Here is a 26,988-nt window from a genome sequence, read left to right as displayed (position 1 = left end):
TCTGCAGCAGGCCACTGTCCTTGCCTGTTTCAAAAGGGTCAATATCATCCCTGTGCCTAAGGCAGCTCATGCAGCATGTCTCAATGACTACCCAGTGGCCCTAACTTCAGTGATCATGAAGTCCTTTGAAAGGCTGGTCATGGCATTAATCAACCCCAACATCCCCAATAATCTTGACCCAATCCAATTTGCCTATCGGACCAACAGATCCACGTCAGATGCCATATCACTTGCCCTTCACTCCTCTCTAGAACATCTTGACACCAAGAACAGCTATGTAAGAATCCTACTCATTGACTACAGTTCAGACTTCAACATTATGTTCCCTGGAGACTAATTACTAAACTTAGTGATCTCAGACTAAGCCCCACTCTCTGCAACTGGATCCTCAGTTTCTTGACCCACAGCCCACAATCAGTGAAGACTGGGGACAATATTTCATTGTCACTAACACTCAACAAATGGAGCGCCCCCAGGGGTGCATACTCAGCCCCCTACTATACTCGCTGTATACCCATGACTGCATTGCCAAATACCAGGCTAATGCCATTTACATGTTCATTGATGACACCACCAGAGTTGGTTGAATCTCAGATGGCGATGAAACAAACTACAGACGTGAGATGAAGACCTGGAAAAATAGTGCTCTGAGAACAATCTAGTTTCTCAATGTCAGCAAAACCAAGGAACTCATTATCGACTTTTGGCGGGATGTTACTCATGCCCCTACACATTAACAGCACAGAGGTGGAACGGGTGGAGAGTGTCAAGCTCCTGGGAGTGGTCATCAACAACAGTCTTTCTTGGACTCTTCATGTGGATGCACTGGTTACAAAGGCCCAACAACGTCTCTTCTTCCCCAGGCAGCTGAGAAAACTTGGCATGACGGTGAATGCCCTTACCAACATTTATAGGTGCGCCATCAAGAGAATTCCGTCTGGATGTATCACTACCTGGTATGGTTACTGTACCATCCAACATCGCAGACTGTTAGAGAGAGTGATGAACTCAGTCCGGACAATCACAAAGGCCAACCTCCCATCTTAGGAATCCATCTACCAGGCCCTATGTCAAGGAAAGGCCGCCAGCATTCTCAAAGATCCATCCAATTCTTTTCTACAACCTTTACCATCAGGGAGAAGGTACAGAAGCCTGAACATACGCACACACACCAGGCAGTTTCAAAACAGTTTCTACCCTACTGTTGTTAGAATACCGAATGGACTCACAAATTCTTAGCATTCAACTGTATCTGTGTTTTGGTTTTTGCTGCTGTTTACCTATTATTTACTTATCTATGCTACTTAACTATGATCTGCCTGTGTGGCTCGCAAGACAAAGCTTTTCACTGTGTCTTGGTACACATGACAATAAATTCAATTCAAAAAATGAGCGCTGATCATGTAAGGAGTAGTGTACTGGCTGGCTTATAGGGATCTTTTTCAGGTCTGCAAGATGTAACTCGTATGGTACGTGATTGTTACGCGGTCTTTAAATGTTTGCATTTAACATGCCTATGTGGGACTTCAGAAAGTATTTTGCTAAAAATAGCTCGAGAGGCTGGCCAAGAAAAAGCTCATAGTGTTCAAAGCATGTTAGATCCAAATTGGCTGAGGGAGGAAGCATAGTGATGTTACTTGAATTTTTTTTTCAGGTTGTTTCATAAGGCTCAGCGTTGGGGCCTTTTTTCTTAGATTAGATTAGATTACTTACAGTGTGGAAACAGGCCCTTCGGCCCAACAAGTCCACACCGCCCCACCGAAGCGCAACCCACCCATACCCCTACATCTACCCCTTACCTAACACTACGGGCAATTTAGCATGGCCAATACACCTGACCCGCACATCTTTGGACTGTGGGAGGAAACCGGAGCAAACCCACGCAGACTCGGGGAGAACGTGCAAACTCCACACACTCGGTCGCCTGAGGCGGGAATTGAACCCGGGTCTCTGGTGCTGTGAGGCAGCAGTGCTAACCACTGTGCCACCGTGCCGCCCACTTTGCAGTTTATAGTGTACATTTGTGATTTGGACTTAATGTAGGTGAATGATCAAGATATTCCCAAATGACAAAAATTGTCAGGATGATAAACAGTGAGGATAGCAGTAAGGATAGCAATAAACTATGCTGAATATCAATAGTGGTCAGATGGGCAGAAGAGTGGCAAATCAACTTGCAGAGAGCTAACAAGTCAAGAGATTGAACTGTGAATGGTACCAAAGATAGCAGGGCAAGTAGCTACAGGTGGTTAAGGAGGCATAAGGAATATTTATCTACATTGGTCATGGCAGAGAATACAGCAGAGCGATTATGCGAGATTTGAGTAGTCAGATCTTTGTTGGCCAAAGACACAGGCTGAATTGTTTCCTTCTGTGTTCCAAACATGTATGATGAAAGACTGGGCTTGTGTCTGTTGGAGTTAAGAGCAAGACATGACTTGGAACCATAAAACATTAAAAGCATGTTGGAATAAATGTGGAGATGCTTTCCTTATGAAAAATGTATGGTTTCTGCTTGAAAACCAAGCATCAGGTGAAACTTTATGGTCATGAGTCTTTGAAACTGTGCCTAAAATGACACACTGAAAGCAGAGTCTGATTATTTAAGGAATGGTCACATAGATTCTTGGTAAGGAAAGGGTTGATGGAACGTGGATTTGTCATTTGCTATCATGTTATTAAATGGCAAAGCATGCTTCATCATCTACCTTTGCTTCTTGGTCACATTACCAACTTACAAAATATTCTTAAATCATGCCTGCCAAGTTGTGGTGGAATAAGCCCATAAGTTGAATACCAGTCTGTACTTACATCAATCCAAGAATTACTACTGCATTAGGGAATGAAAGTTAAAGAAAGGAGATAACAGGAAAGAAACTTGGAATATGCCATGCTTGTGGGCGGCACGGTGGCACAGTGGTTAGCACTGCTGCCTCACAGCGCCTGAGACCCGGGTTCAATTCCCGCCTCAGGCGACTGACTGTGTGGAATTTGCACGTTCTCCCCGTGTCTGCGTGGGTTTCCTCCGGGTGCTCCGGTTTCCTCCCACAGTCCAAAGATGTGCAGGCCAGGTGAATTGGCCATGCTAAATTGCCCATAGTGTTAGGTAAGGGGTAAATGTAGATGTAGGGGTATGGGTGGGTTACGCTTCAGCGGGGCGGTGTGGACTTGTTGGGCCGAAGGGCCTGTTTCCACACTGTAAGTAATCTAATCTAATCTAATCTAATATCCCATTTGCATAGTTACTGGAGTGACATTCTGCTCGGGTGTCTATGTGATCATTCTAGATAGTCTAGAGTTTTTTTTTAAAACCCTGCAGGATAATCACGGGTCGATTATATTTGCTGTATGAAACAAGTCCTTCAAACATATTAAACAGCTCTAATAGCCCTTGCTTTGGTAATAATTTGCATGGAGAACTGATGCTAATCATAACTCCTTTAGCAACAGAGTTTCAGGCTGAAGTTAAGACAAGTGCTGTTTTGCCTGAACTGCTGTGATCTCCAGCAGTTTGTTTTCAGTGCTGTTTTAAGATCTGGGCTCTAGCTAGAATGGATGTAAAAAAGAAGTCCAATTGTAAGAAACAAATTTCACAATGATGCGTATTATTCATCCATTGAAAGGTTTACTTTTTATTGCACAAATAGCCCAGAGAAGTGATTAAGAGCTAATGTCTCCCAGTCAAAAGGAAGAAAATATTATCAAATCTTAAGAAAGAAAGAGTTGATATAGCTCTCCTACAGGAGACACACCTGTTGGATAAAGAACACTTGAAATTACGACAGGGTGGATTTGATCAGGCCTTTTTTTCTTCTTTTAGCTCAAAAAGCAGGGAAGTTGTTATTCTTATTTCAAAATCCTAAATCAGATAAAAGACGAATCTGGACGATATATTCTGATTAAAGCCCTTATAAATGGAGAGGAATATGGGATTTTAAATTTGTACTGCCCCCCCAGCACACCCCTTTAAAATTTATAACGGAAGCCTTTTCAAAATTGATGGCTCTTGGTGCCCGTCATACAATTATAGGGGGAGACTTTAATTGTATTATGGATCCGGAAATAGATAGGATTCCCAAGAGTACTGCAGGAGTATCTCCCAGATCTAGACAATTGGTGGATCTGAACAAAGAATTAGGATTAGTAGATGTATGGAGATGTCTTCATCCACAGGGCAGAGATTTTCTTTTTACTCCAATCCACATAAATGCCAGACCAGAATTGATATGTTTTTTGCCCCCTCGATTTTTAAAAATTCCACATCATCCTATAAAATAGGTAGTATAGCAATTTCCAACCACGCTGCTGTATATATGGAAACCAAGGTGAGGAACAATGGGACATCCCCTCGGCATTGGCGTATGGACCCCTTCCTAATGAAAGACAGTAAATTTGTAAAATACTTCTCTCAAGAATGTAAAACTTTTTTAGAAATTAATTTAGGTACGGCTAGCAACCCATCAATGATGTGGGAGACCATCAAGGCTTATGCGCGAGGTTTGATCATCTCCTACTCACCGACCCAGAAAAAATTAAAGGGAGAACAACAGCGTCTGCTCGAAGCACGCTTAAAAGCAGCTGAAACTGCATACGCTGATAGACCTTCTATTATTAAATTGCAAAGGATTACGGCCCTTAGGACAGCTCTAAACACTACACTTACCCAAACGGCTAAGAGGGAAATATTATTTGCAAAACAAAGGTTATGTGAATTTGGCGACAAACCGGGTAGATACTTAGCATTTCTTGCAAAGAAGAAAAAGGCCCCTCAAACTATCACATCTATCAAGGAAAGTCCGGGTATTTTGACTCATGATCATAAAAAGATTAATGCAATCTTTAGAAAATTTTATTCTGATTTATATAAATCGCAGGATTGTGAAGACAGGACTAGGAGGATGCAATCATTTTTTAAAAAATTTGACCTTTCCGGGCCTAACTCCGGAACAGGCATCGATCTTAAATGCTCCCCTAACAGTCCAAGAAATACTTGATGCAATCAGGCAACTTCAGAGCGGTAAGGCCCCTGGCCCAGATGGTTTTCAAGCTGAATTCTATAAAGAATTTACAGAAATATTGTCTGGTCCACTTATGGACATGTATAACTATGAATATAGTCAGGGCTGTCTTCCGCCTTTGCTGAAAGAGGCAAATACCTCTCTTATCCTTAAAAAAGGATCCAGAAGATTGTACGTCATACAGGCCAATATCCTTTCTAAAATGTTAGCATTGAGACTAGAAAGGGTACTGCCACATATCATAAAGGAGGATCAGACGGTGTTTATTAAGGGCCGTTGATCATCCAATAATATTAGAAGGGTTTTGAATATGATTCAAGCCTGGCATCAGAGAAAGATACCAGAAGTAGTAGTTTCATTAGACGCAGAAAAGGCATTTGATAGGGTTGAACGGTCATATTTGTTTTACACATTGGAAAGGTTTGGCATTGGAAAGGTATTTACCAAATGGGTCTCAACATTGTATAGTGATCCCAAAGCAGTTGTGGTTACCAATGGATTAGGTTCGGATAGCTTCAGTATGTGTAGGGGCTGTCATCAGGGATGTCCTCTCTCACCATTGTTATTACGCTAATAATTGAATCACAAGCAGAAGCTATACGGGCTGATCCTAATATAACGGCCCCAAGGATTGGTAAACATAAAATTACCCTGTATGCAGATGATGTTCTTCTAATCCTCAGTAATCCTCTCATGTCCGTCCCCAAGTTATTAATACATTTAGCGCATTCTCAGGCTATAAAATTAATTTCTCAAAATCGGAGGCTATGCCAATGGGTGGCCTTGCTATGATACCCCACTTAGTGGACGGATCCCATTTTCCCTTTCGTTGGTCCCTGGAGGGTTTCTTATATTTAGGCATTTTTATTACCCCAGTATTTGGTCAGTTATACAAGGCTAACTTTGTGCATTTACTGGATTGGATAAGGCAGGACGTCCAGCGATGGGGAGACCTTCCAATTTCCTGTCTGGGTAGAATATCACTAATTAAAATGAATGTCCTGCCCCGTCTCCTATACCCTATGAGAATGCTTCCAGTGATGCTGCCGAGGCTGACACTACGTAAATTATATAGCTGGTTGGGTTCCTTTATCTGAAATCATAGACGGCCCCTCATTAAGCTGAAGAAGCTACAGCTTCCACAGGCAAGGGGAGGATTGGATTTCCCAGATTTTAGGAAATATCAGTTAAGTTCCCTATTAAGTTACATAGCTGATTGGGTCTTGTTTGATCCACAATAAATCTGGCTGGACATCGAAGCTTCTCAAGTAAAATGCCCACTTATTAACCTTTTATTTTCAGACAAGAGGAAAATCGTTACGGATTACTGTAAAAACCCTATAATACTAAACACAATTAAAGCTTGGAATATAATGCGGCAAAATGAGGGCAACTCACATAAAACATCCCGCTATGTGCCGATAGTGGGAGCATGGGGATTCCAACCGAGGTTTACAGATGCCACTTTTAAACTCTGGAGATCCAGGGGTATCTCATGTCTAGGGGACCTATTTGAAGATGGGGTCCTATGTCTTTTGAACAGCTGCGTCAGAAACTCAGATTTCCTAATGGAGACCTCTACTGATACTTCCAAATTTGAGACTATATACAGAAGAAGACTACGTTATTAAGTAGTCTTTATAAATCAGATAGAGAATGTAGAGTACTACGACCAATGGGGGTATCCTCCATCAGTACTATTTATCATTTATTACATGATGAAGTAGCAGGAGATATGGACAATCTGCTTAAAACATGGGATCAGGAATTAGGACGAGAAATCTCTATAGAAACGTGGAATGACATTTGGGAAAATGCCAGAAGAATCACCATCTGTAACAGAACTCAGGCTATCCAGCTGAAGATACTTGATAGGGCCCATATAGCACCGGATCGATTGGCAAAATTTAAGGCAGGGGCATCTCCAATGTGTCCCAAATGTAAAATAGAGGTGGGCACTCTTGTACATTGTCTATGGACCTGTACAAGATCCGTAGATACTGGACTAAAGTAGCATGTACCCTGACAGAAATTTTAGGAACTGAAATTAAAGTGGACCCCGTATCTCTCCTTTTGGGCTTTTCGAACTTATCCTCCCTGGACATGCATTGGAAGAGACTATTTTCTATTCTCTCTTTCTGTGCAAGGAAAAATATTTTGGTAAACAGGGTGGCTGAGGGCCCCCCTGGACTTTCAAATTGGCACAGATTAATTATGGAATGCATTCCCCTTGACTTCCTTACAAATATGGTGCACCGAAAGACTGAATTATTTTATAAAATATGGCAGCCCTTCTTGAATTATATGAATACAGATATTTCGGCTATCCTAACAAGGGCTTTTATTTAACTGAGATTACGAACCTGGCTGGTCCGGGGCCCCTTGGGGGAGGAATCCCGCACGAATACGGGTTTTGTTACATTTGATGTTAACACATTCTGAGCATGTATCTCACTATCCTATTTCTATGTTATCCACTGTTTTTTTCCCCTTTCTCTTATTTAATAATGTAAGAGACTTAAATATACACTCTGGTTAGTTGCAGGTTAGATTAGTAGTTAGTGGAGTTTTGTTTCTCCCCCCCCCCCCCAACCTCGGTATTTTTCTTTTGTTAAATTTTGATTATTATATATTTAAGATTTAATTGTATATCAATGTCTGTACATGAGTTTTGTTTATTTTTGTAAAATTGTAAAAGTGTTAAATTTCTAATAAAAATATCTATAAAAAAAAGAGCTAATGTCTCAACATATGAAATCAAAAGTTGTTGATTGTCAATTCTCATCTGGAGGGAAAAAAAGTTTATTTTATAAAATGATAGCTCTTCTTGCTATGTTGCGCTTTGTGCCAGCAGATCCAATGGGCACAGTTACCTGGAAATCACACCAGCCTGCGACCGCTGCGTGGACTCCAGATCATGGACAGTCATCAGCAGGCTCCCAACCATTTTTCATGGTCCTGGACTGCAATAGTCTGCCTAGGGTAACAGCCATCTGTAGACACGTTTCTTGTGGCTTTATGGAAGTCCCACTGCTGTGAGATAAGAAGATGAGTAAGCATGGATATGCAAGGATGAAGAGTACACAAATAGTAGGTACATAACTAAAGAGGCTACTTGTTACCCTACAGCAAGTAGTGACAGGGGGGAACAGAGGATATTCAGAATATCTAACTGAAACTTTGGCTTTATTCAAAGAAAAAGCAAACTGTACGAAAATTAGGTGTCAATCCCAAAAAAAGGCCAGTAAGGTATACAGGCAACTATTTGCAAAAAGATCATTAATTCAAACCTCCTATTTGTAAACCAAATCAGATGGAGGTCATGGAAAACTCTAGCCAGCAATCTTGAGAAAGACTGCAATATTATTAATCTCTATTTGCCATGCACTGAGTTGTCCAGAGTAGTCATTACAAATTGCATTACAGATATTTCAAATCCTTCAGATAAATGAGGCAGAGGGACTAAGAGGTTCCAGCATAAATGGAAGCAAACAAATTGGTTAACCCACTTTCTGCCAATTAAGATCAGAGAACATGGAACGCATAACTTCACATTCCAGACCAAGTTAGATTTTAAAAAGCCTCATGGGATTCAAAAATAGCTCACTACCAAACCATACTTTTAAGTAGAAAAAGTACACCCCATCAGAACATATTAATTTGCCACCATTCTGATTAAAAGCAGGAATATGGCCATTGCAATTCATCTTAAAAGATCTCAAATGAGGGGAATGGAAATAAGCTTTAAAAAATGGAAATTATAGCTACACCAGCATGAGTTTAGCCCAAGTTACTGTAAATCACAGAACAAAGGTGCTTAATCAGAAGCCAGGAATTTTCCAATGTAAAAGACTTTGGAAGTATATCTCCAAACTGTTTTCTGGTATTCATGAGGTTCTAAAAAGAATGCATATAAACTAACACTTGTTGCAAAACAATCCCTTAGATTGTAGGAAAAAATATGAAACATCATACTTCTAGATGGAAACAAATCTATTAGATTGTAAAATTTTAATTATACATAAAAGACAGAAATATCTAAATCTGACACTTTTATTTTACAAGATTAATTCAGAGCCTAACACAGCCTGCATTTCAAGAGTCTTTGGCTTCTGATGGATTTGGCAGAATTGAAGATTCCAAACTTGAATGGTCCAAGATGCAAGTCAAATAGTTTTTAATTAGATCTCAGAATTCACCTTCTCTTCCAACCAGTTATACATAGCTTCAAAATCTCTCTTTAGGAATGTCTCTGTTCTGTTTACATCTTTCTCTGAGGAAGAATATTGCTCAGACATATTTTGTGTCAACTGCTCATGCTCACCATTTCTCAGTGAGTCAACATGAGCTTGCTCTAGGCCCCCACGTGAACATTCAAAGTGAGACAAGTACTCAATCATACCATTGCCCTCTTCTTGACAGTAGTTGGGGAAGGCTGCAGCTTGTTTTTGGAGTTCCTGGTACTTCTCATGCATTAGAAACTGGGTGGTGTTCCTTGGGGCCCTCATACCAGGTGCCCTCATGCCATTGACATTAACAGGTCTGAGCAAAGCCCGAAGGTCAATACAATTGCAGGTCCGTCCTCTTCTGTATTTGTGCCATTGCTGCTTCCTCCTTCTCTGTTTCTGCTGACAAACTGAGCAGATTTTGGATCTGCTGAATTTGGACTTCTTTGGAAAGAAGTGGGGCTTTTTCCAACCTTCAGTGATAACATTACCGTCCATGGTCTCAGGGAGGAGGGAGCAGGAAGGGAACTCACCCCCTCACTTTTCCTGGGGTCTAATCCCAATTAAAAAAAATTAAAGCCTTTTAGAAACTCCCCAATACCACTCAAGCACGGACAGTACAAAATGAGCCTGAGAAAACGTAATCAGAAAATTGCACAGTGACGACAATAGGCAAAACTAAAGCTTCCTGGACAAGGAACTTATCAGTAAGTTGGAGAAGGGGACAGGTGGACAAGGATGCAGTTCAGCAAACGCGGAGATCTAACGTCTCTCACTAACACCCCGTACAAATCGGGAAACACACCTCCGCCCAGCACAAAACCCCGCCATCTGAAACTTTTCTTTTCGAAAGAAACTGAAATCCTGAGGGTTTAAAGGAAGCCCTCTTGGGTCTACCTGCTACAATCACCACCCCCCGCCCCACTTGCTGCTCCGCCTCTCCCAGCAGACACTAACGGACAGTCTTCTGGAAACGGCTCTTATACTCACAGTCTGCGCACGCAATCTCACGTGCACATCGAGGGGGCGGGGTCAGATGGTTGCCATGGGATACTGCCGATCAGGCCCGCCCGCTGGCCAGGTGACGTCACCAACGGCACAAAAGTGCCCCGATGACGGTTGCTGAGGGAGTGAATTTTTTTCCTTTTTTTGCCTCTTGTGGGGGGCGGCACAGAGTCAACGAAAGTTTGAGAAGTTGAAAAGGTGCGATGTTAAAAATCGTAGCGCAGTTCAAAACCTGCTTGGATATCAGAGTGGGCAGGTTAATGGATTGCCAGGATGAATAGGTACATGGGCTTGGTGGCCAGATACATGGGATAACATGATGAGCAGGACAACGTACCATGACATTTCATGTGTAATATTGTTGTGAAGGCAGACAATAGGGTTGGAGCAAGGGCCAGGTGGATTTTATTGACTATGAGATCCTTAATTGGCGTTGCCAATCAGGGAGCCCTGGCTGACAGATTTAAACATGAATATCAGAGAGTATAAGGACCGACTCTGAGCTACATGGTTAGAGCTCAAGTACTCTGCGCATGTACCTAAAGGATGACTTGATGACAGGATACCTGCTTCTGTGCAGCTATTTTCAAAGATAAAGACAGAGAATGTCAACCCTTAAACTTTAGTTTTCAACCTACGGGCACAAACACAATTAATCTAGAAGGCAACTTGAATTTTACATATAAGACAAGAGTAACATCAATAGCAAATTGAGCTATTCTTGACATGTGTTGAGAATTTTACACAGTAACCCGAACCCCCAAAATGTGATCCTAAACCTGAACATCAAAATGTGTTGCCAGCAGTGGAATTGTGGGCTGACTGTGGTGTTAGTAGTCATTCTGGTGTAAAGATTACTGCTGGTTAGCTGTACTGGCATGAGTCACTTCGTTAAATTCTAGTTTAATGTATTGTGTAAATTTGAGGATCTGACACCTCTGAGTCATAAGGTTCTAGGTTCAAGTATCGCTCCAGGACTTGAGCATAAGAATCAAGGCTGACAGTCCAACTTCAGTACTGAAGGAACATTGGAAGTGCCAACTTTCAGATCAAACGTTACACTGAGATTCCATGGCACTACTTTAAAGAAAAGCAAAAGAAGTAATTTTGGTCACCTGATGAATATTGCTCCATCAAACAACATTGCAAAACTCATATCTGGTTTGCAGTTTGTGGGAGTTTGCTCTGTGCCAATTGACTACAATGCCTCTTTTTGTCTGACTAGGGTTACACTTCAAAAGTATTTTATTAGTTATAGAGTTATCAAGTCATAGAGATGTGCAGCATGACAAAAAACCCTTTGGTCCAACTTGTCCATGCTGACCAAATGTCCTAAATTAATCTAGTCCCATTTGCCAGCATCTGGCCCATTTCCATTTTAATATTTCTTATTCATATACCTATCCAGATGCCTTTTAAATTTTGTAATTGTACCAGCCTCCACTATTTCCTCTGGCAGTTCATTCCACCCACACACCACCTTCTGTCTGAAAAAGTTGCCCCTTACATTCCTTTTCAATCTTTACTGTCTCACTTTAAATCTGTGCCCTCTAGTTTTGGACTCCCTTGCCCTGGGGAAAAGACCTTGGCTATTCACCCTATCCATATCCTTTATGATTTTATAAACCTCTATAAGGTCATCCCTCAACCTCATACACTCCAGGGAAAACAGCTCAGCATATTCAGCCTCCTTATAGCCCAAACCCTTCAACTGCTATCTTGTAAATCCTTTCGAACCCTTTCAAGTTTAACAGCATCTTTCCTATAGCAGGGAGACGAGGATTGAATACAGCATTTCAAATGTGGCCTAACCAATGTCCTGTACAGCTACAAAATGTAGTACCTTACTTTAATCTAAATGAAACTCCATCTGCCACTCCTTGGTCCATTGGTCCATCTGATCAAAACCCTGTCATACATTTAAGTAACCTACTTGGCTGTCCATTACACCACCAATTTTGGTGTCATCTGCATATTTACTAACCATACCTCCTACATTCACATCCAAATAATTTATATAAATGACAAAAAGCAATGAACCCAGCACCAATCCCTGTGCCACACCACTGGTCACAGACCTCAAGTCCAAAGAGCAAATCTCCACCATCATCCTCTGTCTCCTATCTTTGGGTCAATTTTGTATCCAAATGTCTATCTCTCCCTGTATTCCATATGATCTAACCTTGTTAACTTGTCTACCATGTGAAACCTTGTTGAATGCCTTACTGAAGTCAATATAGACAATGTCCACCACGCTGTCATTTCTTCAAAAACTTAATCAAATTAGTGAAACATGATTTCCCTCACACAAAGTCATGTTGACTATCCTTAATCAGTCCTTGCCTTTCCAAATGCATTTAAATCCTGTCCCTTAGAATCCCCTCCAACAAATTGCCCACCATAAATGTCAGGTTCACTGGTCTATAGTTCTCTGGCTTTTCCTTACCACCTTTCTTAAATATTGGTACCACATTAGCTTACCTCTGTCTTCCGGCATCTCACCTTTGGCTATTGATGATACAAATACCTCAGCAAGGGGCCCAGCAATGCTTCCCCTGTTTCCCATAGAGTTCAAGGGTACAACTGCTTTATTCCTGGGGATTTATCAACCTTTATTCATTTTAAGATGTCCAGCACCTTCTCCTGTGTAAATGGACACTTTTCAAGATATTACTATTTATTTCCCTAAGTTCTCTAGCTTCCCATTTCTTCTCCACTGTAAGCACTGATGGAAAATGCTTAATTAGAATCTCACCCTTCTGCGGATCCTCACATTGGCTACCTTGCTGAATTTTAAAGGGCTTTTGCCCGAAACGTCGATTTCGAAGCTCCTTGGATGCTGCCTGAACTGCTGTGCTCTTCCAGCACCACTAATCCAGTATTTGGTTCTCAGCATCTGCAGTCATTGTTCTTACCTTACAGAAAGCTGCCTCTTACTCAGGAAGAGCCTAATTTTTAAATACAAACTCCAATTAGCATCATCACTTGCTCTCAATTAACTTAGACGTTGTCCTCATTTACCCTTAAAGGGGCACATTTCTAATATTGTCAGACATTGTTTTCAGGTTGGTACTAGACAAACACAATGTCCAACAGATAGCGAACATGTGTACTGAGAAGCAATCAATGATATGTAATAATAAGAGATTTAGTAGTCCAGTACTCTTTCTGAATGGCTGAATGAAGTTTCATCAAACTCTATTATTATCTCTACATTTTGCTATGGGCAGTATCCTAAATGAAGCTGAATAAAATTCCATCTAGTTCAAGCCCTTTTTAAATTGATGGCTCAAACAGTGATATCACAGATATAGCCTAACCTTCACAAGGCATATTACAGTGTAGTCAAATATCACTATAGTTTTATAAACTGGGAATTAGATTAGATTCCCTACAGTATGGAAACAGCCCCTTCGGCCCAACAAGTCTACACCAACCCTCTGAAGAGTAACCCACCCAGACCCATTCCCCTACCCTATACTTACCCCTGACTATGGGCAATTTAGCACGGCCAATTCTTCTAACCTGCACATCTTTGGATTGTGGGAGGAAACCAGAGCACCCGGAGGCAACCCACGCAGACACGAGGAGAATGTGCAAACTCCACACAGTCACCTGAGGTGGGAATTGAACCCAGATTCCTGGTGCTGTGAGGCAGCAGTGCTAACCACTGAACCATCATGCCAACCATGTTTGAGGCAACCCACTACATGATCTGAGCAAATTTACTTTGTGAATGCAATGGTAGTTATGGTAACAATATCAACTGGGAGATTCATTAGAAGGTTGCTGTTAGGCCTCAACCTTATCATGCCTGAACTCATATTGTAATTCATGAAAGACATTATAAAATCAGTTATTGCTGCTGCATGATAGGATGGAATAGTTGTATTTGATGTCAAGTGCCTTATGCCTGATCTCTGATCGTTAATCAGCCCCACTTTCAGGTCATTCCAAACTCTCAGGTTGACTAACCATAGTTTCCAGTGTTGAGTATTGTGCTCATTCCCTAATCTCTAACTACATTCAGGTAGTCTTTAACATTGTTTGAGATATTCTAGAGGTTGTGTTTAATGAATTTGATCTGGGTTAATTTGGAATAAAGCACTTGGTATTAAAGGAATCAAAGGATCTGACAGAAAAGCAGGAACAACATTATTGACTTGGATGATTAACTATGGCCATAAGGAATGGCAGAGCAGGCTCAAAGGGCTGAATGGCCTATTCCTGCACTGCTTTCTTTGTTTTGATGTAAATGTTTACCAACTGCACTCTGAGGTCCCAGGCAGGCATTTACCCCAGCTACTGCAAATTTAGAATAGTGGGTAATAAAACTGGCTCCTCTCCCCTGGCTTTCTCTCAACAAAGAATTGTAGAAAAGCCTGGCAGCAACATATATAGAATAGCAAGAATTTGATTCAGCTCCAACTAAGATTCCCACCAGTGACTGTCTCCCTTTATATGGTATAACTTATTATCAGTGGATCCTGATCAATGGTCTATTAATTGCACTGTTTATTTGTGGTGTCCAGCTCTGCAACACACCAAATCCAAGAAATGCAAGCACTGTTTTACAATTGGCTCTCTTCCCTCTAGGGTACAAGCCAGCATGTATCCTAATCAATGATATCTAGTACCACTGATGATCTGGAGTGTCCAGTTTGTCAGCACTCCAAAACAAAGAAATGCAATCATTGTTTCAGAACACATTGGAATCATCCCTCACCAGGATAAGGAGATATAGAGAAGGTAAACAATCCTATCACCATTGCCCTTTGGAACCAATTTTTAACAATCTAGCTTGCAATCTATCATTGTGTTCTCATTGTTTGTGCAAAACATCAAGCTGAGAGGTCCTCAGCTTGTTGCCTCAAATAGTGATGTCACTGGATAAGCCTTACCTGTACACTGACATCACGTTGAGATCAGACATCACAATAGGTTGGTAGACTTGATACATTTGAGGTAGGAGGCTGCACAGCCAGTTTAAGGAAAATAAATGAAAGAATTCTGGGTAATCCAAGATGGAGGACAGGAAAAATTTCTGGGTATAAGAGCTGCTGCTTTTTTTGAGGTAGTTTAGATTTTGGAGGTGATTTCCTCAAATTCCAGGGGCAACAATTACTGTTGTATATGCTGTTGCATTGTTTTGGGACTTTGGAAAAAAAAGTCGAAACAACAGCAGTTTTAAAAGCACATGGTGAGGACAGAGGAGGAGGAGGATCATCATCATCGCTGGACATTAGAGTGCACCTGGGACAATGTACAGTGCAATTCACAACTAATGTTGGAGGAAATGTTGGGTGAACCTCACAGCACACAATCAGATAAGCCAATTGTTTTTTAAAGTCTGTCCAAGTGAAAGACTGTATTAGTACGTACAGTGGGTTCTTTCTTGATTATATGTTTTTGGAGATAAGTCTCTTGAGTAAACTTAAAATATAAGCCATAACTATTAATTTAACCTGGGGCAGTGTTTGTAGAGGAATAAGATGGTGTTATTTTCTGGGTCTGTAGATTGTGAAGGAGCAAAAATGGCCTTTGCAGTGATATGTACTTCTTGTCAGATGTGGGAGTTTAAACAGAGTTTAAGGGTTACTGCGGATTATATCTGCCATAAATGCTGTTGGATGCGAATCTTATCAGATCGAGTGGATCGGCTGGAGAGACAGATAGAAGCAATGAGGAATTTGCAACAGTATGTGATGGATGGCAGTTATAGGAAGGGGGTGAAGTCTCAGATACAGTCACATAGATGGGTTAGCTCCAGGAAGGGTAAGAGAGGTAGGCACCTAGTGCAGGAGTCTTTTGTGGGTATACCCATTTCAAACAGGTATGCTGTTTTGGAAAATGTAGGGGGTGATGGATTCTCAGGGGAACGTAGCATGAACAGCCAAGTTTCTGATATTGAGACTGGCTCTAATGCAACGAAGGGTATGTCGGCTTCCAAGAGATCAATTGTGTTCGGGGATTCTGTAGTCTGAGGTACAGACAGATGTTTCTAAGGCTACCAGAGAAAAAGCAGAATGGTGTGTTGTTTCCCTGGTGCCAGGATTAAGGGTGTCTTAGAGACGGTGCAGAATGTTCTCACGGGGGAGAGGGGCCAGCAGGAGGTCATTGTCCACATTGAAACCAACGACATAGGAAGGGAAAAGGTTGAGATTCTAAAGGGAGATTACAGAGAGTTAGGGAGAAATTTAAAAAGGAGGTCCTCAAGGGTAGTAACATCTGGATTACTCCCAGTGCTACGAGCTAGTGAGGGCAGGAATAGGAGGATGTAGCAGATGAATGCATGGTTGAGGAGCTGATGTATGGGAGAAGGATTCACATTTTTGGATCATTGGAATCTCTTGGGGTAGAAGTGGCTTGTACAAGAAGGACGGATTGCACCCAAATTGAAAGGGGACTAATATACTGGCAGGGAAATTTGCTAGAACTGCTTGGGAGGATTTAAACTAGTAAGGTGGGGGAGGGGTGGGGTGGGACCCAGGGAGATAGTGAGGAAAGAGATCAATCTGAGATGGGTACAGTTGAGAACAGAACTGAGTCAAACAATCAGGGCAGGCAGGGACAAGGTAGGACTAACAAATTAAACTGCATTAATTTCAATGCAAGGGGCCTAACAGGGAAGGCAGATGAACTCAGGGCTTGGTTAGGAACATGGGACTGGGATATCATAGCAATTACAGAAACATGGCTCAGGGATGGGCAGGACTGGCAGCTTAATGTTCCAGGATACAAATGCTAGAGGAAGGATAGAAAGGGAGGCAAGAGAGGAGAGGGAGTGGCATTTTTGATAAGGGATAGCATTACAGCTGTGTAGAGGGAGGATATTCCTGGAAATACATCCAGGGAAGTTATTTGGGTGGAACTGAGAAATAAGAAAGGGATGATCATCTTATTGGGATTGCATTATAGACCCCCCAATAGTCAAAGGGAAATTGAAAAACAAACTTGTTAGGAGATCTCAGCTATCTGTAAGAATAATAGGGTAGTTATAGTTGGAGATTTTAACTTTCCAAACATTGACTGGGACTGCCATAGTTTAGATGGAGCGGAATTTGTTAAGTGTGTACAAGAAAATTTTCTGATTCAGTATGTGGATGTACCAATGAGAGAAGGAGCAAAATTTGACCTTCTCTTGGGAAATAAGGCAGGGCAGGTGCCTGAGGTGTCAGTGGGAGAGCACTTTGGGGCCAGCGACCATAATTCTATTCGTTTTAAAATAGTGATGGAAAAGGATAGATCAGATTTAAAAGTTGAAGTTCTAAATTGGAGAAAGGCCAATTTTGACGGTATTAGGCAAGAACTTTCAAAAGCTGATTGGAGGCAGATGTTCGCAGGTAAAGGGATGGCTGGAAAATGGGAAGCCTTCAGAAATTAGATAACAAGAATCCAGAGAAAGTATATTCCTGTCAGGGTGAAAGGGAAGGCTGGTAGGCATAGGGAATGCTGGATGACTAAAGAAATTGAGGGTTTGGTTAAGAAAAAGAAGAAAGCATATGTCAGGTATAGACAGGATAGATCGAGTGAATCCTTAGAGTGTAAAGGAAGTAGGAGTATACTTAAGAGGGAAATCAGGAGGGCAAAACAGGGACTTGAGATAGCTTTGGCAAACAGAATTAAGGAGAATCTAGAGGGTTTTTACAAGTATATTAAGGACAAAAGGGTAACTAGGGAGAGAATAGGGCCCCTCAAAGATCAGCAAGGCAGCCTTTGTGTGGAGCCACAGAAAATTGGGGAGATACTAAGTGAATATTTTGCATAAGTATTTACTGTGGAAAAGGATATGGAAGATATAGACTGTAGGGAAATAGATGGTGACATCTTGCAAAATGTCCAGATTACAGAGGAGGAAGTATTGGATGTCTTGAAATGGTTAAAGGTGAATAAATCCCAGGACCTGATCAGGTGTACCCAAGAACTCTGAGCGAAGCTAGAGAAGTGATTGCTGGGCCTCTTGCTGAGATATTTGTATCATCGATAGTCACAGGTGAGGTGCCGGAAGACTGGAGGTTGGCAAACATGTGCCACTGTTTACGAAGTGCGGTAAAGACAAGCCAGGGAAATAAAGACCGGTAAGCCTGACCTCAGTGGTGGGCAAGTTGTTAGAGGGAATCCTGAGGGACAGGATGTACATGTATTTGGAAAGGCAAGGACTGATTAGGGATAGTCAGCATTGCTTTGTGCGTGGGAAATCATGTCTCACAAACTTGATTGAGTTTTTTGAAGAAGTAGCAAAGAAGATTGATGAGGGCAGAGCAGTAGATGTGATCTATATGGACTTCAAACTATATGGCGTTTGACAAGGTTCCCAATGGGAGACTGATTAGCAAGGTTAGATCTCATGGAATACAGGGAGAACTAGCGATTTGGATACAGAACTGACTCAAAGGTAGAAGACAGAAGGTGGTGGTGGAGGGTTGTTTTTCAGACTGGAGGCCTGTGACCAGTGGAGTGCCACAAGGATCGGTGCTGGGTCCTCTATTTTTTGTCATTTACATAAATGATTTGGATGCGAGCATAAGAGGTACAGTTAGTAAGTTTGCAGATGACACCAAAATTGGAGGTGTAGTGGACAGCGAAGAGGGTTACCTCAGATTAAAACAGGATCTGGACCAGATGGGCCAATGGGCTGAGAAGTGGCAGATGGAGTTTAATTCAGATAAATGCGAGGTGCTGCATTTTGGGAAAGCAAATCTTTGCAGGACTTACACACTTAATGGTAAGGTCCTAGGGAGTGTTGCCTGCTCCAAGATGATATGGAAGTCATGGTAATGACAAATAGGTCCACCACCAACCCATTTCCTGTTTGGACAGGTGTCATAGAATCATAGAGATGCACAGCACAAAAACAGACCTTTCAGTCCAACTCATCAATGCCAAACAGATATCCAACCCAATCTAGTCCCACCTGCCAGCACCCGGCCCATATCCCTCCAAACCCTTCCTATTCATATACCCATCCAAATGCCTCTTAAATGTTGCGATTGTAGCAGCCTCCACCACATCCTCTGGTATCTCATTCTATGCACGTACCGCCCTCTGCGTGAAAAAGTTGCCCTTAAGTCTCTTTTATATCTTTCCCCTCTCACCCTAAACCTATGCCTTCTAGTTCTGGACTCCCCCACCCCAGGGAAAAAACTTTGTCTATTCATCCGATCCATGCCCCTCATGATTTTATAAACCTCTATAAGGTCACCCCTCAGCCTCTGATGCTCCAGGGAAAACAGCCCCAGCCTTTCAACCTTTCCCTTTCGCTCAAATCCTCCAATCCTGGCAACATCCTTGTAAATCTTTTCTGAACCCTTTCAAGTTTCACAACATCTTTCCAATAGGAAGGAGACCAGAATTGCACGCAATATTCCAACAGTGGTCTAACCTCCCAACTCCTGTACTCAATACTCTGACCAATAAAGGAAAGCATACCAAAAGCCTTCTTCACTATCCTATCTACCTGCGACTCCACTTTCAAGGAGCTATGAACCTGCACTCCAAAGTCTCTTTGTTCAGCAACACTCCCTAGGACCTTACCATTAAGTGTATAAGTCCTGCTAAGATTTGCTTTCCCAAAATGCAGCACCACACATTTATCTGAGTTAAATTCCATCTGCCACTTCTCAGCCCATTGGCCCATCTGACCAAGAACCCATTGTAATCTGAGGTAACCTTCTTCACTATCCACTACACCTCCAATTTTGGTGTCCTCAGCAAACTTACTAACTATACCTCTTATGCTCAGATCCAAATCATTTATATAAATGATGAAAAGTAGTGGACCCAGTTAAATTCCACTGGTCACAGGCCTCCAGTCTGAAAAACAACCCTCCACCACCACCCTCTATCTTCTACCTTTGAGCCAGTTTTATATCCAAATGGTGTTCTCCCTGTATTCCATGAGATCTAACCTTGCTAATCAATCTCCCATGTGGAACTTTGTCGAATTTGTTGAGAGGTGCGAAGGAGGAGTGAAGGACTCCTGGGAATGTGAGTCTAACCGTTTAAAAGACTTACCTCAGGTGTTGGGGCCTCCATTTGCCGAGAGGTGCGAGGGAGGAGCGAAGGAATTCTGGGAAGTTTTTAAGTGGATGAGCATGGATCAGTACTTGGGGCTACGATGCTGTGGCCATAACAGAGACATGGGTTTCACAGGGGCAGGAATGGTTGCTTGATGTTCCAGGGTTTAGAACATTTAGAAAGAACAGGGAGGGTAGAAAAAGAGGAGGGGGTGTAGCATTGCTAATCAGAGAGTTCATCACAGCTACAGAAACGAAGGTTATTGAGGAAGGTTTGTCTACTGAGTCAGTATAGGTGGAAGTTAGGAACAGCAAGGGAACAGCCACCGCATTGGGGGGTTTTCTACAGACCACCTAATAGCAGTAGAGAGATTGAAGATCTCATAGGCGAGCAGATTCTGGAAAAGCAAAAGTAGCAGGGTTGTTGTTATGGGTGATTTCAACTTGCCCAATATCGACTGGAACCTCCTAAGTGCAGATGGTTTAGATGGAGCCGTTTTTGTCAGGTGTGCGCAGGAGGGATTCCTTACTCAGTATGTAGACAGACCGATGAGGGGATTTTGGATTTGGTGCTCTGCAACGAGCCAGGACAGGTGTCAAATCTCCTGGTGGGAGAGCACTTTGGTGAAAGTTATCACAACTGCCTCACATTTAGCATAGCCTTGGAAAGTGAAAGGAGCAGTTACTGAGGAAAGATATTTAATTGGGGAAAAGGAAATTATGATGCTATCAGACAGGAGTTGGGAAGTACAGACTGGGAGCAATTGTTCCACAGAGAGGGCACAGCAGACATGTGGAGACTATTTAAGGAGCAGTTGTTGTGAGTGATGCACAAATTTGTTCCTCTGAGACAGGTAAGACGGGATAAGATTAAGGAACCTTGGATGACGAGAACAGAAGAACTTCTCGTCAAAAGGAAGAAGGCAGCTTATGTAAGGTGGAGGAAGCAAGGATCTAGCACAGCTTTAGAGGATTACAGGCTAGCTAGAAAGGACCTCAGAATTGGATTGAGGAGAGCCAGGAGGAGGCACAAAAAAGGCTTGGCAAAAAGGATTAGGGAGAACCCAAACGCATTTTACTCGTATGTGAGGAATAAGAGAATGATCAGTAAGAAGGTAGGGCTGATCAAGGATAGCATAGGGAACTTGTGCATGGAATCTGAGCAGATAGGGGAAGCCCTAAATGAGTTTTTTGCTTTGGTTTTCACCAAAGAAAGGGAAATCGTTGGAAATTAAAACTTAGAGGAGCTGGGATGCAGTCTTTACCAGATCAAGATTCATGAAGTTGATGTGCTAGAAGTTTTGGAAAACATTAAGATTGATAAGTCTCCAGGGCCAGACCAGATTTATGCTTCAGGAAGTGAGAAAGGAGATTGTAAGCCGCTGGCGAGGTATTTGCCTCCTCACTCTCCACAGAAGTCATACCGGTGGATTGGAAGGAGGTGAATGTTGTTCCTCTTTTTAAGAAGGGTAATAGGGAAATCCCTGGCAATTACAGACCAGTCAGTCTTACATCTGTGGTCAGCAAAGTTTTGGAAAGAATTCTGAGGATAGGATTTATGACTATTTGGCAAAGCATAGTGTAATTAAAGGCAGTCAGCATGGCTTTGTAAGGGGCAGGTCATGGCTCTCAAATCTTATTGAGTTCTATGAGGAGGTATCCAGACAGGTCGACGACGGTCGAGCACTACTTGTGGGTATATGGACTTCAGCAAGGCATTTGATAGGGTTCCCCATGGTAGGCTCATTCATAAAGTCAGGAAGTATAGGATACAGGGAGATTTGGCTATATGGATTCAGAATTGGCTGGCTGACAGAAGGCAGAGAATGGTTGTAGATGGAAAGTATTCTGCCTAGAGATCAGTGTTGAGCGGTGTCCCGCAGGGCTCTGTTCTTGGGCCTCTGCTCTTTGTAGTTTTTATAAATGACTTGGATGAGAAGGTTGAGGGGTGGGTTAGTAAATTTGCAGATGACACCAAGGCTGGACGTGTCGTCAATAGTATAGAGGACTACTGCAGGTTGCAGCGCGACATAGACAGGATGCAAAGCTGGACTGAGAAATGGCAATGGAGTTCAACCTGGATAAATGCGAAGTGATGCATTTTGGAAGGTCGAACTCGAATGCTGAATATAGGATTAAAGACAGGATTCTTGGCAGTGTGGAGGAACTGAGGGACCTGGGTGTGCAAGTACATAGATCCCTCAAAGTAGCCACCCAATGGTTAGTGTTGTTAAGAAAGCATATGGTGTTTTGGCTTTCATTAACAGGTGGATCGAGTTTAAGAGCTGCGAGGTTTTGCTGCAGCTCTACAAGTCCCTGGTGAGACCACACTTGGAATATTGTGTCCAGTTCTGGTCACCCTACTATAGGAAAGATACAGAGGCTTTGGAAAGGGTGCAAAGAAGGTTTACCAGGATGCTGCCTGGACATGGAGGGCTTGCCTTATGAAGAAAGGTTGAATAAACTTGAACTTTTCCCTCAGGAGAGAAGGAGGACGAGAGGAGACCTGATCAAAGTTTACAAAATAATGAGTGGCATAGATAGAGTCAATAGCCAGAGACTTTTTCCCCAGGACAGGATTGACTGGTACAAGGAGTCATAGTTTGAAGATATTAGGAGGAAGGTATAAAGGAGACGTCAGAGGTAGGTTCTTTACGCAGAGAGTTGTGAATGCTTGGAATGCGTTGCCAGCTGTGGCAGTGGAAGCAGAGTCATTGGGGACACTTAAGCGACTGCTGGACATGCTCATGGATAGCAGTAAGTTGAGGGGTGCTTAGGTTAAGTTACTATGTTTTATATTAGGACAAACCTCTGCACAACGTCATGGGCCAAAGGGCCTGTTCTGTGCTGTACTTTTCTATGTTCTATGTTCTAAATACTTGAACATTATGCAAAATGGTGGGGAATAGATTTTAAAGGGTGACTCTTTGAAGCAGTTGTTCCAGACTCAGTGAGGTTAATGGTTGCCTGAGCTATACCATTCTATGATCCCATACTTTCTCAAACTTTTTATTGTGAATTTATTTAGAAAAGTTAGCACGTGCCCATTCCCAGGAGAGTGAGGCTACAGATAGTTCTATTGCAGAAGACTTGAATGCGTACAAAATATAAGTGGTCAGTATATTCACAGAGATGCTCATTGCATTATCAAGGTTCCCACAGAACCAGTTCTCTGTGTCCAGCTCCAGGTTTGACAGAATTCCTCAATGAAATTGCAAGTGATCTTTCCAGTGTGGAAATGGTGCACAACTCCACAAGAGTACTTAGAAGCCTTCAGTTATTTAGCATTGACTGACTGATGTTCCAACTTGCTTCACTCAGCATCTAAATTCTGCAATGGTGGCTCAGATTGGATCATAAACAATCTGATTGTTTGTTTGTCTCCAATCCATCACAGCTTGGTGTCATGCCTACTCAAATTATTGCCAGCACATCTGTGGGTATAATATTGAAAGAGGCATGCAAGCTTTTATAAAAGTCCAACAATCTGTTCTCACGCAAATTGCTGAAGATGTCATCCTAAGTGAGTGGCTCCAAAATGAAAGAACCTCGATCAGGATGACAGCATCCATGATCCCACAACTGCTATTCTGCCTGTGCCTATGCGGATATCCTTCACCCAAGACTGCAGTTGTGCTGACATGGTGCAGTTCAAAGCATAATCTCTAAGTGTCAAAGCTACCTCGTGGCCATTCTGCAAGGCATATTGTGGAGAAAACTGAACTGGAACTTTCCTATAAGTATATCTTCTATGAAAGAACATATGTCATATGCCAGATCATATGGACCTGGAGCCTGGGTCTGTTGGGTCCCAATTAAGATACCCTCTCTTCCCACCCTCTGTATATACTTTGTTCAATAAAATCTATTCTGAACTCAGAGGGGTGTAAATTTCAACTTACTACACATATGTGCCATCACATCTTGGAGAATAATAAAAGCCATCAAATCTGACAGTCTTTTGGCTGTCTTGATTCCAATTTGCAGCAGCTATTTGGGTCAGTTGAGGATTCTGTCATGTCTTCTACATCATATTCTGTCATTCTCTATAAATATAAACGTTTCCAGGGAAATTATAACATTCAGAATAATTAAACCAAGATACTCAATGATGCTGCACTTCATTATAAATATTGGGTGCCTAATGCTATTCTGCTATTTTTACTTTAATACATGACAAGATTGAATTTGCCACAGTTGGTATTGCTGTTGAACCAGACATTGGATGCTTTAGTGTTGACCTTGCATTTCTGTGTGCTATGCACTGTTCTTAACCCCCAGAAGAAGATAATTAAAGGGAAAACAAATGTTTCTATCTATTTGACATCTAATAATTCCACCTATTTGAAGTGACCCTAAAAGGATTTGCATTTCAATGCAGTTCATTAAAATGTAATTTTCCAAATCCTTCAATATAGTGAATTTTGCCTTAATTTCCAGATCTTTTTGCCGTTGGCTACTTTCATTTCTGGTAACAGTGAGATAAGTATGAGGATGGCAGTAAAAGTCAGGTCAACGATTTTGTGAAATTCCACACAGATCAACCAAAGTGAATATGAATTTCAGAGCTTGAACCAGAAACTAGATTCGTCTGTTTACAATTTCAAAGAGATTGAGAAATGTCACCAGCAAATACAAACTTAATGAAAAAGATAAAACTTGGTAGATCAGCTCATTGATGCTGCGCACATCCTGATGTAGAAAAAGCTTTGATTGGAAAAGACAAGCTTGCAATCTTGCGGGCTGTTGAGGCAGTCAAAGCACATGAAAGCTTGATTAGACAGATGAATGTGGTGTCTTCCCAAATGGCTAGCCTTCAACTAAGTCAAGGGAAAGACAGAAAACAGTGATGATGCAATAACAAAGGACTGCATGCCAGGCACAAAAGCGGGAGATGTGGATGATCTCAAGAGTTCATAAATGTAAGGAGGTGTCTTGTATACAAGTCAAACTACAGAGCTTATAAAAAGATTGGGAAAAGATATACAGAACAAACCAAAAAATGTAAAGATAGAGCTGGATAGCAATTGAGAAAGCTAAAATACCAAAGAATCTTGGAGAATGTTAATGAGTTTGAGGACACAATACACAAAGCAGTAATACAAATCCAGGAACAGAACTTGACACCACCATTTGGGTCAGGAGGAGTGTGAGAAGAAGCAAACAACTGAAATAAATCTGAAACTGAAGCTAAAGCTTGAAACTGGGCTACAGGAAAAAAAACCTCACTTAGACTATACCAGAAATTCTCTCTTGAAAATGTAAAATTGACTGGTTAGTTAATGAAAGATCTGCACCAATAGTGCTTCCTCAGAATTGAGAATGACTTCTATCAGGCTGAATGAATATTCAGATCACTGAGGATGTCAATTTTGGATCTAAAATGTTTTCTGCAGTTGGAGCATGTTGCTTCTTGGTGAAATGGAATTTGCAGCACTGATTTCTTTTTTCTCCTTCCTTTACCACTATCTTTACACCTCACAGTTCAGTCACTCAGCTTCAAAGTGTCTTGCATCTTGATGGATTGGGAGATGCCATGCTGAGTAGTTGGTAGCTTTCTCATTCCAGCTAGTGGTGTCAATGCTTCAGAGCTTTAGGATAATGATTAACATATCCTTGTACCTTTTTCTTTTGGCTATCCTTGAGCATTAGCCAGTGGAGAGCTGCCAAGCTGCCAATGCAGTTTTCAGGGATCCAAATGCAATAACCTATCACTTGCACCTGGTTTTTCAGGAACAGGGGTTTGATACTGGTAGTAACTGATACTGATGGTCCTTGCATTTGATTGCAGGATTTGACATAAGTTCCACTGATGGAAACTCTTAAGAATCTAATGGGATTTATAAGGATGTTGCCAGGGTTGGAGGATTTGAGCTACAGGGAGAGGGTGAACAGGCTGGGGCTATTTTCCCTGGAGCGTCGGAGGCTGAGGGTTGACCTAATAGACGTTTACAAAATTATGAGGTGCATGGATAGGATAAATAGACAAAGTTTTTTCCCTGGGTTTGGGGAGTCCAGAACTAGAGGGCATAGGATTAAGGTGAGAGGGGAAAGATATAAAAGAGACCTAAGGGGCATCTCTTTCACACAGAGGGGGGTACGTGTATGGAATGAGCTACCCGAGGAAGTGGTGGAGGCTGGTACAATTGAAACAATTAAAAGGTATTTGGATGGGTTTATGAATAGGAAGGGTTTGGAGGGATATGGGCCGGGTGCTGGCAGCTGGGACTAGATTGGGTTGGGATATCTAGTCGGCATAGACGGGTTGGACCGAAGGGTCTGTTTCCATGCTGTACATCTCTATGACTATAAATGTCACTAGATGGTCCACATTTCACTGCAGTAGAAGAGAGTGGTCAACCTAGCATCCTTAAAGACCAGGACCTTTGTTGACCTTCTGCTTGAGGAAGGGTACATGGCAAAGTTGGCTCAGTACTGAACTTGTTGGGAGAGTGGCTGCCGAACGTTGGCACAGTGGCTCATAGGGGCGGCACGGTGGTTCAATGGTTAGCACTGCTGCCTCACAACACCAGGGTCCCAGGTTTGATTCCAGCCTCGAGCGACAGTCTGTGTGGAGTTTGCACATTCTCCCAGTGTCTGCATGGGTTTCCTCCAGGTGCTCTGGTTTCCTCCCGCAGTCCAAAGATGTGCAGATCAGGAGAATTGGCCATGCTAAATTGCCCATAGTGTTAGGTGCATTAGTCAGAGGGAAATGGGTCTGGG

This window comes from Chiloscyllium punctatum, chromosome 32 (assembly GCF_047496795.1).
Source record: "Chiloscyllium punctatum isolate Juve2018m chromosome 32, sChiPun1.3, whole genome shotgun sequence".
NCBI classification, from domain to species: Eukaryota; Metazoa; Chordata; class Chondrichthyes; order Orectolobiformes; family Hemiscylliidae; genus Chiloscyllium; species Chiloscyllium punctatum.
Note: the sequence above shows the minus strand (reverse complement) of the source record.